Source organism: Fukomys damarensis, unplaced genomic scaffold (assembly GCF_012274545.1).
Source record: "Fukomys damarensis isolate Sample0158 unplaced genomic scaffold, DMR_v1.0_HiC HiC_scaffold_22, whole genome shotgun sequence".
NCBI classification, from domain to species: domain Eukaryota; kingdom Metazoa; phylum Chordata; class Mammalia; order Rodentia; family Bathyergidae; genus Fukomys; species Fukomys damarensis.
Genome location: NW_022900934.1, coordinates 10,877,149 through 10,891,603, shown reverse-complemented (window position 1 = coordinate 10,891,603; position 14,455 = coordinate 10,877,149). Strand labels below are relative to the sequence as shown.

At 44.2% G+C, this 14,455-nt stretch overlaps 1 protein-coding gene across 4 annotated transcripts in view; it reads left to right on the top strand.

Annotated features, from left to right (window-relative positions):
• Window positions 1–14,455, top strand: part of Ptpn1 (protein tyrosine phosphatase non-receptor type 1) — a 63,223-nt gene that overhangs the window by 492 nt on the left and 48,276 nt on the right. The window lies entirely within an intron of this gene.

Genomic DNA, 14,455 nt, shown 5'->3' with positions numbered 1-14,455 from the left:
CCGCACCCCGCCCCCGCCCCCCTGCGTGTCCACCCTTTGTCCCCTGGGGTTGACTTAAACCCCCACTTCCTTTTCTGGTCCGGACCACCTCGGCCTCCCTTCCTTTGTCTCCCTGGGGGAAAGGCCTGCTCCCCTGGCTCTTTCACATTTCCTTTCCCCTAGTCGCTGTGTGCGGCTAGTCCCCGGGATGACAGTCCTCTTCCCCCTTCCTGTTCATTCATTTACTGCCGTCAGCTGGCGTGCCTATTCCGTGCTTGGCACCGGGGACAGTTTGTTGAGCAGCACAGGCGAGACCCGAGCCGGGTGGAGTTTGGGGTCGAATGAGGCTGTGGAACCTAGAAGCGAATCATTTCAGATGGTGACAAGTGTGAAAAGAACACCCTGCCGTGGTGGAGTGTGGCTGCGCGGAGAGCCTCCTGCCTGAGAGAAGGGACTGAGGGAAGGTCTGCCAGAGAGAGACATTTGCTCTGTGAGCTGAGGAGGAGGAGAGCAGCAGAGGGTGACATTACCAGGCTCAAGAGACTTCCAGCGAGGCTTGCACCCAACACTACCTGGGGCCAAAATGTTACTCTTTCAGGCAGGGAGTAGGGTAGGCTAACGTTTCAACCCTCTCTGAAATGGCATCTTTCCTCAATGAACATCTTAGCCTTCGGTCATGGTTAACATGGTCCTATCTTCTGAGACCTCCTCTTCTTGTGGTTTATAGTGGTTCGTAAAAGTTAGGAAGGTAGGGATTCTCACAAATCTGTAAAACAGATTGAAACACGAAGAGGTCTTCTTTCACAAGCAGGCAAATCTTCTGAAGAAAATACATACTCTGATTAAATGTCACTGCGGGGGTTGTGAGGATTAACCAAAACCACACTCGCTCAGTATTTTAAATGAGTGAGTACAAAATAGATTTTTGTTGCTTGTGTAAAGAGAGAAGACAGTTTCTTATGTTTTCAGCTTGTAGGCTCAAAATTTAGATTGTGAGATCCACCGACTGTAGTATTAAAATCTATTTTGAGCTTCGCTTAAAAGAGACAAAAAGCTTGAGGCAGTTCTTTGGTGTGCTTGACTAACAGGCCTTTTTTTGTCAGCCTTGATTTCAAGTGTATTTGACAGGATTCTTTATACTTGGGCTGTAATGAATATTAACTTCTGATAGACTAACATTTATAACTAATCTGCATAAGTATGATCAATCAATATGTACAATTGGCATTTCATGTCTAGTCTCTGTAAAATCATTGAATGAATGCCACCAGTGGCTTTGAGAATATGCAGACAAAATTCTCTGCATCAGATCGAATGCAATAGAGCCCAGAGTGGCTCTCCCTGAGCACTGCTGGTTTGAAGTGTTGGAGTTAATTGTGAAACTCTCCATAACTCATGGATGCTTTCAGGGGAATCTTTCATACTGAAACTGCGTGGTAACAAATTCATTTAATTTGGTTTCTTACAGTTTTAGGTCAGAGTGGCCTGACCTGACATGCATTGTTAAAACTGTGTTAATAATGCTTCTAGCATGAGGCTATTGATCTTCAATTAATTCCCCTCATTGTACTTAAATTTCTCCACCACAGTTAAATCCCACAAGTAATTAAGATGTTGAGGGGACCCCCCCCCCACACACATGGATTTCCAGATTCCTGGAGGCAGTTTCTTTGGATCTTAAATATTGTCACTGTGGGCTTTTCTCACCTCTAATGTGAGAATGTTTTCCTTTTCTAAAATAGGGATCAGAAGCTCTTTTTAAGTTGAAAAGTGGCTCTTTATCTTAACAATTGAGGCGTGTTTAAAAACATAGAACCCAAATGACCTTGAGAGAATGCAAAATGGCTAATTTTCCAAGATATGTCGGTTTACCAAAGAAATGTGTCTACCGTTGGTTAGAAAATGGAAGTTGAAAAAAATTATTGTTTTATAGCATATAGTGAGGGCAGTCTTATGCATAGTCATATTTTGAAATGGCTTAGTCCACTGTAATTAGAAAAATAATACTAACTTCTGATTAAGCTGGGCAGTGTAGTCATTTCTCATTCTAACTTCTAATTAGAATAAAAAGATACATAAACTTGGAGACAAATGGGGAAAGAACAAAGGGTGAAGGGGTGCTGAGTGCCGATGAGTGTGGCAGCTTAGAAAACAAATGTTTCAGGGAAAGATTCTTTGCCAACTCAATTTGATAAAATGAACACAATCACATTTTAAATCTTTAATTCTAGTAAGCAGCACAATGCTAATAAGCACTTAGATCTGTAAGAGGTCTGCTTTGATAGCATATGTAGATGGCTTTAAAAATTATTTTCTGCATTTAAAAGACTTACAGTCATCTGATTTGAAAGTGGAAGTAGTGCCGCATTCGCTGGGCCTCACGTTGGAGTTAGGCTGTCCAAAAGAGAGCTCAGATGGGGAAAAGGCATTAGTTATAGCAAGCTATGATGAAAGGAGAGAGGACTTAAATGAATGAAAAGAATAGATGATGTGCCGCCCTCCGTTTTTAGTTTAAGAGGGCCTGGGTCAGGTGTTTCGCTCTTCTCATCGCTGAAGTCTTAGATTCTCTGTCACAGTTCACTGCTTTTCGGTGTGAATCATTTGATTGTTTCAGATAAAGGAGATCTGCATGGCAGCTTGTGACTTGAAGGCCAGATTTATTCCATGGTGGAGGCAGGCTTTGTAAAATGAACCACTCTTCCAATTGACATTTGTTTTTATAGCTGCCTTCATGATGAAATACGATCCGATGCCTGATGAGGTTGAAACCATGTTATAACAATAATGCACTAAAGTTCCTTACTGGCATATTCAGCTTATGTTGTTATATTCCAAGAAGACCAGTATTAAGACTTCCCAACGATGTTTATTTAAACACCATTCTCTTTAGAGGAAATAAAAAAAAAACAAACCAATTGTATTTTGTGCAAAGGAGAAAGATCTATACACTATGACTCACTTCACTTAAAAAAAAAAGATAAACGGAAATGACATGGAGAGATTGGGAAGTTCTAGTCATCTGTAGTGACCCATTAGATCTAAATGTTCTTGTTCAGCCCTGGCTTGAGTGAACTAAATTTAGGCATCTGATCATCACTTTGGAAAGGTGTAAAGGTCTTTGTAATTGTTGGTACTATATTGCTAAATTAACCAGGAGCACAAGTAGAAATTGTAGAAGAAAGAACTTACTGCTGACATTATTTGACCTCTGTGGATGCTCATAGTAGTTTGGTACTTTGAAAGGAAGCGAACCATATCCTATAGTTCTAGAAAGTTACCTGGGGGTTAATTGTAAATGGATAAATAGAAATGGTTTTTAGTGGCTAGTGACTTACCTGTTGCATTTTACATTTTCGTATGATTAGCTCCTCAAAATCTGCAAAGAAATCTGGTGTTGAATAATGTTGTTAATTGAATATATGGTGAATTTCATGATAGAAATGAATATGAAATTTTCCTCTGGAGATTTTTCTGATTGTGACTACCAAGTGAGCTGACTTTTCTTTGGCATCCTTATTCCTTTCCTTTTTTTGTGGGAGGGGTCTTTTCTGATCTTTTTGCTGCAGAATCTTTTTGGCAGTTTTTGTTCTACCTGTGCTTTTAACTGCAGATACTTCCTCTGAGGCCTACCCAGGCCCAAACATATTTTGCATAATTGAGCATGCTTCCCTGCAGTGTTTATGGTAATCCGTCCCCTGTGCTAACCAACACTGGCAGATAGGCTGGGTGTGTTCCTTTGTGCTGCCCATGTTTGGGAAACTTGGAGTTTTACCTGAGGAATCGTTTTCTGTGTGGTGTCATTTGGCACCAGCCATTCCATGTAGAAATTTCGAGTACCCAGGGTGCTGGGACTTAGGAATAGTTCTTGATTCCCTCTAACATCTTTCATTGGTCACTGTGGCGTCCACCCAGTGCAGTAGGTTCTCCAGTTCTCCCTGTGAGGCCGCACAAAGACAGCAGAAATGAGTGAAACCGGTCACCTGTTAATCTGGTCCCTCAGCGATCTCGCTCCGCATTCCCATCCTCCACCTTGTATGATCATCACGTTATCACTGCAGCACTTGTTTTAAAAACAGATCTGAGCCTGTCACTGCTCTGTGCAGCTACTTCTGATATCTTCGTAACTCCGTTGCGGTCCAAGCTCCTTCGCATGGTAGCAGGTTGCAGTCATCCCCTTCCACGAGCTCCTGTTCCCGCCGCACCACCGGGCAGTGTCCTCCCGGCACAGCCTCACCTTTCCCTCCTCTGTGCCACTGCTCAGTGCTGTCCAGCATGCCTGTCCCACTCACTCCCTCCGGCTGGCACCTTCCAGCTCAAGTGAGTGTCCTGCCCCACTAGAGTTTCCTCTGTCCCGTGAGTTTGCGCACATCCTGGTACATGTGCACCCTGGCCGCATGTCGCTGCTACTTTATGTCCTGGGTCTGTCTTGAGCCCAGGCTTCCTGAGGCCACCTATTCCATGACCTCATTTGTCCTCAAGTCCTCTGCCCCTGGTACAGCGAAATGTTGGGACTGAATTGGTTATCAGTGCTTTGCTGGTCTGATTGTTTATTTATTTTATTTTATTTTTTATTTTTTTATTTTTTGAGACAGGGTCTCACTATGTAGTTGACACTGACCTGGAACTCACTGTGTAGCCCAGGCTGGTCTTGAACTCACAGCGATCCTCCTGCCTCGGCCTCCCGAGCGCTGGGATTACAGGCGTGTGCCACCATGCCTGGCTGGTCTGATTGTTTGAAGATGTATCAGACATGGTCCCCAGGGCTCATTGGAGGGGGTCATCGACTGAAATAAATGAATCAGCCCACATTAGTATGAGCATTAGAGGCTACTCTGTGAGAAAATCACCGAATTTTGAGTGCTGACCTGAGGAGCTCATGTAGTATTAACCACTGCGCAGCTTTGGATGAAATGCTTGACTTCTTGTCCGGTTGATACCATCAGTTTGTCCCATAGAAACCTTGGATTTAACAACACATATGTAGTTGGTGCAAGATGAATTTAATAGGCAACAGGAAGATGACACATCACATCTTTTAAGTGTTGTTGAATTACTCTAACCTCATGACTCTTGACTTGTTCTCACAAGCCTTCTAGAGGGGCCTCGTGTATAGCTGGTTCAGAAAATATTTTTTTGCTTGTGGGATATAAAATACGGTTCTCCATAAAGTAGCAGCTCTTACAAAGTCTATTTTTTGTTTTCAAACTATAACTGGTAGCCAGGCATGATGGCACACGCTTGTAATCCCAGCACTCGGGAGGCTGAGGCAGGAGGATCACTGTGAGTTTGAGACCGGCCTGGGCTACATAGTGAGTTCCAGGTCAGTCTCACCTACGTAGTGAGACCCCGTCTCAAACCCCCTCCCCCCAAAAAAACTGTATCTGGTTAAAGCAAGCATTTTTTGGCCTTTGATCAGACCAGCCTTGGGCTAAAACAGTGCATTCTGCTTGCTGGTGTCCTCAGTGAGCCAGATAGAGGTGCTGTGGCGCACACCTGTGATCTCAGCTACCTGGGAGGCTGAGACAGGAGGATTGTGACTTTGAGGCCAGCCTGGGCAGCATAGTGAGACCTTGTCTCCAAAAACCAAAAACAAATTTAAAAGACACATTAATGTCCTCAGTGTCTGGCTATGGTTTGTAGTCTCAGCTGTAAGTCCTGTTGTGCTGAATTGGGTCCCTTGTTTTCCTTGGGCCCAGTCTCTTCTTTTGTAAAAGTGATCCTGGGCTGACTGATCATTAAGTTTGAGTCAAGTAATAAAAGTTCTTAATGTACTTACAAAGAGAATTTAATGTCCCTGAAGTAACCCTTGCAAAAACTGCAGTGGTTACTCAGTTTTGTAAGGTGTAGGTAGGTACACTTGGGCTCAACGATTTATAGGGTTAGCAGTAGAGTTAACAACTCGAAAGAATTGGGGCTTTATTAACAAGGGACATTAAACATTTTAAATAAGTGGGGTTCATTTGCTTTGTGCTGTGGGAAAATGAGTAGCCCTGGCCCAGAGTTGCGTTCGCAGTTTTCCTCTGACTAGCAGTTGGGTGGTTTTCCTGTAATAGATAGAGGAACTGATTCTTAAGAATTTACGAAAGATTCAGCCCCAGCGAGATACACAGAGTGGCTGCCCTTTATGTTGTAATTTTAGAAAGAAACCTACATCTGGCCTGGGCTTCATTTAAATAAGAGAGTTTACACATCTGTTGTTTAGAGAAGAAAGTACCTAAGTCTCCAGCACTCAGGAATAATGCTTCACTTTGTGTAGAAATGCTCTTCATAGTTTACTAGCTGCTGCCTTCTTGACTTTCACGCTAGCTAGAAGTGATCACGAGTGTCTTGCTGACAGTTCGTAAATTTTTAAACTGTCTGAAAACTAGAAATAAGACCATTTCTCATGGAGACCCCCTTGTCCCCAAAGAGCCAAAGAAAGGCCAAGCCCCCCCCCCCCATGTATTGACCTTACTTCCGCTCTGGTGCAAGTCACACTGCATGCAGAATTCTGCTGCTTATGATATTTATTTGTATCCTCGCTCTCTCTCTCTGCCTCTCTCTGTTTACAGTTTTGAATGCTTAGGGTTCTACCAAGGCAGTAAATAGTTTTACAGATCCCCCATGATGCTTAGAATTAGTGCTCGAAGAAGTCAGTGTAACCACTTTTTGAAGTACACTTTTGGGTCCAAGTGGTCTTGTGTCCCTGGCTCCTTCTCTTTTGCCTCTGAGACCTGAGGCCTGGTTTGTTTGTTTGTTTTTTCTTTTCTACATGAAGAAGGAAAATCCGGGGCTGTGTTTGTGGCTTTTGTGGGTAAGCAGCACTACTTGCAAAGAGAATATGAGCATAGCAAAACTAGGTTTCCAGTTATATTTTTAAAATTCATTAGTTCGTGATTAGAGAATCACTGTTATCTCTGTTAAGAGACATTTTCCCCTTGACTTTTTCTTTCTTTTGTTTTGGCCCTGGGGATGGAACCTGGGACCTTGCGCTTATGAGGCAGGGGCGGCACCACTGAGCTAAATCCCTGGCCCTTTCTTTCCTTTCTGAATGGGTCTTATTGCCACGTCTCTTCTTATGGAAAAATCTTATTTGAAATTGCCATCCTGATCTCTAGCAAAGAGGTTTTTGTTTTTTATTCTGATGGAGACTTAGAAAATTATGCAGTATTGCAGAATTGCTTACAGGAAAGCGAACATCAAGTAATTATTCCAGTAGTTGGAATTCTCTTAAGAACATGGATTACTTAAAAATGTCTCAGGATGAAATCACTTCTGAATATAACTTCACTCAATAAAACAAATAAGCAAGCTGCATTTAGTGTAATACGGTAAATGAGCTTTAAATTCCCTCGACGGTTGAACATTTGTCACTGTTATATTTATCCCTTCTAGACTTCGTGCTGCCTTGCTGTTCGCACACTTGTGGCTTAGTTTGCTTCTGGAAGGATAAAGGCAGAACACGGCTTCACTGAGTCACGAATATTTGTATGGCTAAATTTTGCACAGAGATAAAGGACCACAAAGAAGATCTTTTTTCAGGGAGGGTATTTTATTTTCGTGGTTGTCATCGTTTCCATTTGTGATTGAACCCTGTCTGAGCAGGGTTGTAACAGCCCCTTTGAGTGGAAAGCGTTTGCTGGACAGTGCCAGGGTGTTGAGGGACGTCCTTAGGGGAGATGTGAAGCTCGGGTCCGGAAGCCACACTCTGTCACATCAGGTTTTCAGGCACAAAGCCAAATATCTGGGGCAGTTCAGTCCAGGACGCAAGCTGTGTTAGCCGCACCTGAGTGTCCGGGCACCCTCATGTCGCTGCAGCTGGAGAATTCACATCCCCGTCATGCTGGTCTTCCTGGGCCCTTTGTGTACTGATCTTGGTATTGCTTCTAAGCATTTCCTCATGTCCTGTGGGTGGCCTTTCTTGCATATATCCAAGGAGTACTAGCACCATTAACAGAATTTATATAGTGTGTTCAGCCACAAATACCTGCTCAAGTCTACTCCTCTCACTTATTTTTCTGCCTGCCATTGAGAACACTTTAGAAAGTTTGAGTACCAGTGCTGAAGTGTGAGCAGTGGTAGGTCTGCACTCATCCTAACGACTGGCTTTCATCCTTCGCGAGCATGAGTTTTCCCCGCAAAACTTATCAAAATATTTTTTTTTGTTTTTTTGAGACAGGGTCTCACTATGTAGTTGAGACTGACCTGAAACTCACTTATGTAGCTCAGGCTGGTCTGGAACTCACAGAGATCCTCCTGCCTCAGCCTCCCGAGTGCTGGGATTACAGGTGTGGGCCACCATACCCGCCTCAAAATAGTTTTCATAGAGGGGAAATCACTATGAAATAAATTGAAGTTTAACAAACCTAGCTCCTTATGTGTGCATATTTGTCAGCTAAGCCTTTTTTTTGTTTGTTTTTGTTTTTTGAGACGGTCTTGCTATGTAGTTCAAATTAGTTTTGAACTCACTATGTAGCCCAGGCTGGCCTTGAACTCTCAGCCATTCTCCTGCCTCAGCCTCTGAAGTGCTGGGATTATAAGCATACCCCACCACGCTGGCTTTTTTTTAAATTTTTCTTTTCCTGAACTTTTTTTTTTTTTTTTTTTGCAGTTTGTTCCACTTCTTGAGGGTGACAAATTTTGTGTTTCCCAACAGACTTTGTTTGTTGGAAGATGTTGCTTAGAAAGTAGGAAATAAGTAGGCGGGCGCGGTGGCACATGCTTGTAATCCCAACCCTCAGGAGGCTGAGGTAGGAGAGAATCTGTGAGTCTGAGGCCAGCCTGAAGTACATAGTGAGACCCTGTTTTAAAAAACAAACAAACAACAACAATAACGAAGGAAATAGGTGTCTTTAGCAGATAGAGCGTGCTTTGGTTTGCAGTAGGCTATTTCCTTAGCTAGCAGTGAGTGCAGCTGGAGAAGGGTGTGGGCCACTGCTAAAAATGTCCTGTCTTCAGTTCGAGGAGGTGGTTGCTCTTCTAACCACGCAAGAACTTCGTGGAACATACTTAATTTACAGGTCAAAACTGGGCTCTAACAGTTTCCTTTGAACTTTTCAAATTAGTAAAATGTCATCTTTGGTAGTGTTTATATGCCAGTGCTGTTTTAGGGGAAGAAACAATGTAGCCGAAGTTAAAAGATTTGGTTAGCATCACACCGTTAGTTTTGTAAATGCTTTTTAATGTTTGATTTTTGTAGGTTGATCATAAGGAAGTGATAAGTGTGTTAGGTTATTTGTGGTTTGAACTAATTTTAGTCTTCTGTTCACAGCTTGCTTTATGTCCTCTGCCATTAAAACCTATTTTCTAGAAAGAATTTTTGAATGTAGGTCATAATCTATATCCGTACTTGGCTACATTCCAAAAAATATTTTCACGTACTTTGGCAGTCGGGCAGTTCGAAGCATGGTAACATTATTTTAAAATCGTTGATTCCTTTGTTTGATAACACCTCTACTTTTCCACCAAGAACATTAGATTCTTTATAGAAGTTTGGAACTCTTGCTCCACCCGCCGTGATTGAAAAGGCACAGTCGATATTGCAGGACCTTGGCCTTAGCAGGGTATGAACAGCAGTCTCCCTCAGCCTTTCCCCTTAGTTGGTAGCTCACTGGGTGCTCAAGGGCAGAGGCCTGTGTCTTTCTGACACTGGTTAGCCTTACACACAACAGCAGTTGTCAGAGGTGTAGTCCTAAGCCGTTCCGCCCTGACATTCCATGACCAGGGAGGAAGAAGGCTTGGGAAACCTGGGTTCCGATTCTGAGTCTTCCTCTGACTCTGTGGCAGCATTTCAGACCTATAAAATGGGGTCTTTACACCAGACCACCCAATGGTGTAGCTGTGTCTAATTTCTATAACTCCGTGGGCATGTGAGGCACCCAAGAGTGGAGTGACCTTTCTGGAGAAATTGGGCTTCATGTCCTACTCATGCTGGATTTTGTATCATTGTATGGCTGCTTTAGGGTCTGTCATCTAAAATGGGGTAAAACTTTTAAATTTTCATTTTACTCAAAATTTCAACAACCCATATTATGTTCTTAGAAATAATAAAATGTCCTTTGAGACATAAACGAGATCTTATTATCACAGCACTGAATGCTACAGGGGTGAGTGCAGTTCCCTTTGAAACTCTTAGGTCTATAGAGGATTGTTGGATTGTGTAATTGGACCCAGATCTCCCACTCATGGGAGAAACCGTCTGCTCCATGTTCTGCTCTTGTCCGGGATAAAACCCTCTACTGACATTTATCCAGTTCTGTTTTGTGTCCCGGGCTCCGTGCGGAGCACTTTACATGTGGTGTCCCTCGGCCGCACACCAGCAGATGGTCCCTGAGCTCAGTGTGCTCCGCCACATCGCTGGTGTCCTGAATCCGGCTTCACTGCAGGAGCAGGGTGGCAGCGTGGCCATGGCTCCAGCTTCCGAATTGTGACTGAGGAGACCAGAGACAGTGCCTATGGAGAGGTCTGAAGAGGCCGTTTCTAGCTTTGGCCTTTGTTGAGTTTCCTAACTGCTTACAAATTGGCCACCGACAGCCCTATTTTGCTTAGTGTACACAGTGTTCTTAAAAAAGAGGAGTTTAATTTTTTTGCTCTGGGTTATAGATCTGGAGAAATCACATACAGATCTGGATTCTGTGAGTCACTCTGAGCCCAGGCTGGCAGCTGTCCCCGGGCTGAGGGCGCGGCTCCTTTAGGTGGCTGCATCTGTCCTCTGATTTACCACGTCCCACGGTGGGTCACGCTCTCCTTGTCTCTGCGCACTGTCGGCCCTGCGAAGCATTCAGGTTTGCAGCCTCGCTCCACACTGTGCTCTCGCTTAAACTGAACGCTAGCATTAGAAGTTAGAACTAGCACGGTGCTGAGCTTTGTCCCTGCCTGGGGTGCCTTCCCCGGATAGAGTCAGAGCAGAGGAAATGAGTGCCCTTGACAGCGACATCTGAGGTCAGATCGTTGGCCAAGTGCTGCTGTCCTGCCCTTCCCCTTTCCTCTTTATCCTTGGCCCCTTCTGCTATTTTGAGGAAGTCGGAAGACACCACCTTTTTTTTCCCACCTCGAGCAATTGAGTGTAACTATATTTTTGTCCTGTGCTCAGCTATTTCCATGAAGTATTTTTGATGACCAACCTAGGAGTTACATTGGATGAGCCCTGTAAGTGTTGATAAAAAGAATGATTGGCTTAATGTGATTGCACTGAGAAATCTAAGAAATAATGTTGTTTTGTTTTGTTTTGTTTTGTTTTTTAATTTTTTTTGAGACAGGGTCTCACTACGTAGTTGAGACTGCCCTGGAACTCAGTATGCAGCCCAGGCTGGTCTTGAACTCACAGCGATCCTCCTGCCTCAGCCTCCCAAGTGCTGAGATTTCAGGTGTGCACCACCATGCCTGGCATAATGTTTTTAATAATTTGTGTTGTGAGTTGGTTAGGAATGATACCATCTGTCATGTGTTTGAGCTCATGATCAGATCGTGTTTCTGTCTTTCTCACTAAGGGATGAAATAAATGATAACCATGATGGGGCCACAGATTTAGCTCAGTGGCACTGTCAGCCTCACAAGCACAAGGTCATGAGCTCGATCCTGGGTACCAAAAAAAAAAGAAAGAAAACAAATGTATAGGTTGCAAGGAATACATATTAAAGGTCTCTTTATCCCTATTTAGCAGCAAGAGTGCTAATTATGTAGTAGGGCTGGCTGTTTCTTTGATCCTTTCTGAACAACTATTTTATCCTATAGAGGCATACTGTACATGACAAATTAGAACGAGCAATAAAGATGATCCTTTACTATTATAAAAGTCAGGATCCCTGTCCTAAATTTTCTACCCCCCTAAACAAAGCTGAATTCAAAAGGACAAAACCAGCCAGTGCTTTAGGACACTGGGGTCAAGCAGCAGATAGTGTAGCTACTTTCTGCTTTGTTATGTACATAAAATTAAAGTCAGCAGCCGTAGACCCATTTCTCCGTGGAGATTTTCATCCGGCTTTCTTTTGCTCCTCTTCTCTAGATTTAAGTCCCTTACTGGGGGTCCTTCATTCCGTATTCAGCAAACACTAGAGCAGCAACTGCTCGGCCCGGCTCTGTGTCAGGCAATGGGGCAGGAGGTGAGCGAGACAGACCTGGCCCTGCCCTTAGGCGTGGAAAGACCGGCTGACAAAGTGGCTGCCTGGAGAGACGCCGTAGGCCTAGGTCCCAGGTGCCCTGGGGACACTGGGGAGGAGAGCAGGTTAGGGTAGGAAGCAGGTGAACAGGTGGAGTGGGTCTGAGGTGCTGCCTGAGCAGGTGTGAGCTCCGGTTCTCTGGACCGGGAGTCCAGGTTTACTGCGCTTTGCCCTCTCTGCTCGGGAAGTGTGGGATCCTATTTCATGTCTTCCTCTTTGGTCCTAACTTTCCCACCCCCTAAGTTCGTAGGTGTATGTTCATATTCTCCCCCTCCCTGCTTTTCTCTTTCTGTTTCTCCGTTTCCTCTGGCTGCCATAATGGCCCCCGATCCTTCCTAAGGGGCTGCACAGTGCAGCGGACTTCCTGCCCCGGTGTAGTGAAGGTGTCTACACGTGTAGCTCTTTTCTCCTGGGGGTGAGGTCAGTTTCGTTGTCCGTTTTACAGCCCCGGAGCCCAAACCGTAGTGCATTGCGTTTACAGGCAGGCAAGCCCGTGTTCATTGAAGTGTAATAACTTTTGTCCAAGTGCGTACACACGTTAACTTTTGTCTGTACAGAAAGCAGAATTATATTTTAATATATAAAATACAGATTTTCAAAAAGAGTCTTCGAGTGTTAGCCTGTAACACTAATGATACATTAAAGACGCACAGGCTAGTCCCTGATCCGCAGCAGACATTGTGAGAATAGAGATCTCTCATATTGTGAATTTTAAGTAATATTTTTAATGATGTTGGCTGGCTTTTCCCATTCTGTGGTCTGTTTATTAGCATTTCTCATTACACAGATGGCTTTGTTTGATTCTTTCCAGTCAAGTACCTTGTAAAATATGTTAAGTTTACTGATAATTATCTTTTAAATGGCTGAGCCGTGAGCCTTAATTTTTAGCGTTTTAACACTTCAGCTGGGATTACAAATTCTGAGACTTTCATGGTAACTTAACTGAAAAAAAATCTTGAGTATTTCTGAATGATTTATTGATTGCTGCTGTTTCCCATTCACATATTAAACTTTTCTTAACACAAAGAAGTAGCAAGAACTAGGTATCTGCAGACAGTAAAGTTGTACGAACACCTGTTCTTTTTTCCTTCTTTTAATTTTAACTGTGAAGATTATATATTGTAGTTTTTTTCTCTGTCTTTTTCTATATTGAAGAGTAAATCCAAAGCCTTTGCACTGAGCTACATCCCCAGTTCTTTGTTTTTAATTTTTTTGAGACAGAGTTTGGCTAAGTCATTAAATTGCTCAGGCTGGGCTCAAACGTGATCCTCCTGCCTCGGCCTCCCAGAGTGCAGTGATTACAGTTGTAATGCCAGCACACCTGGTAATTTAAAAAAAAAATGTTGATTAAACTAGTCAGTTAAAGGTCTGAAGAGGGAAAGTTTTCTCTAAAAATGGATGACAGAGTAGAATAAAAGGTGCTTGGATGAATTTTAATGTCTGGGGGATGATTTAGTGTATTTTTCCCCTCTCTTCTGGGTTCATTTGGAATCATTTATGTGCCACTGTGTGGACACCATAGAACACGCGTGGCAGAAGAAGTAGCTGTGTCTGGGGTAGAAAAACAGTAGCTCGCGAGGTTCTTGGTAGAATAACCGAAACAAAGCCCGATGTGGGCAGAGCGTTGCAGAGGAGGCAGCTGCTCGCAGAGGGGAGGATGACTTCGGCTGAGGCCCTGCGTGGTCGTGCTTTGCCGAGGAGACGGAACACACGTGGTGGGTGTGGGCACATGTGGGGGTGAGTGTGTGTGTGTGTGTGTCTGCATCTGAGGGTCCCGTCAAGCTTTCCTGTCAGTACTTCGCCGCATTTCGGAATTGTTCAATTACCCGCCTCGATTAAGCTACTTGTGCTGTGAATGGGCCTCTTCGCCGCCAGGCTCACAGCCCGACTTCCCTTTCCAAGGCTGCTGTGCCCTGGGCCCTGGCCGCGCTCTTGTGAGCAGCCCGCCAGGCAACCTCGCCTGTGTCCTGGGAACTTCCTGGCCTCCCGCCTCTTCTCGCCCCAGACTTTGAGATCTTCCCCGCCTTTGACATTTCGCTCACCCCGGGTCTTCTGGTCTCCAACTGCAGCCTCCTGTGCTTCCGCGTTCTCTCCCTCAGTTCCTTCCCCTCCTCTGCTCCCAGACTCAGCTGCGTCTGCCCCTCCCTTTCCCCTAGTCCTCGCCTTCTTCCTCACACAGCTGCTTGATTTTTTGGGAGGGGTTCGGGGGATTGAACTCTGGACCATGCTCTTGTGAGGCAGGCACCAGAACCACTGAGCTAAATTCCCGGCCCTAAAGTGTTTTGATTTTTTTTTTTTTTTTTTTTTTTTTTTTTTTTTTGTGTTAAAATGGGTCTTTT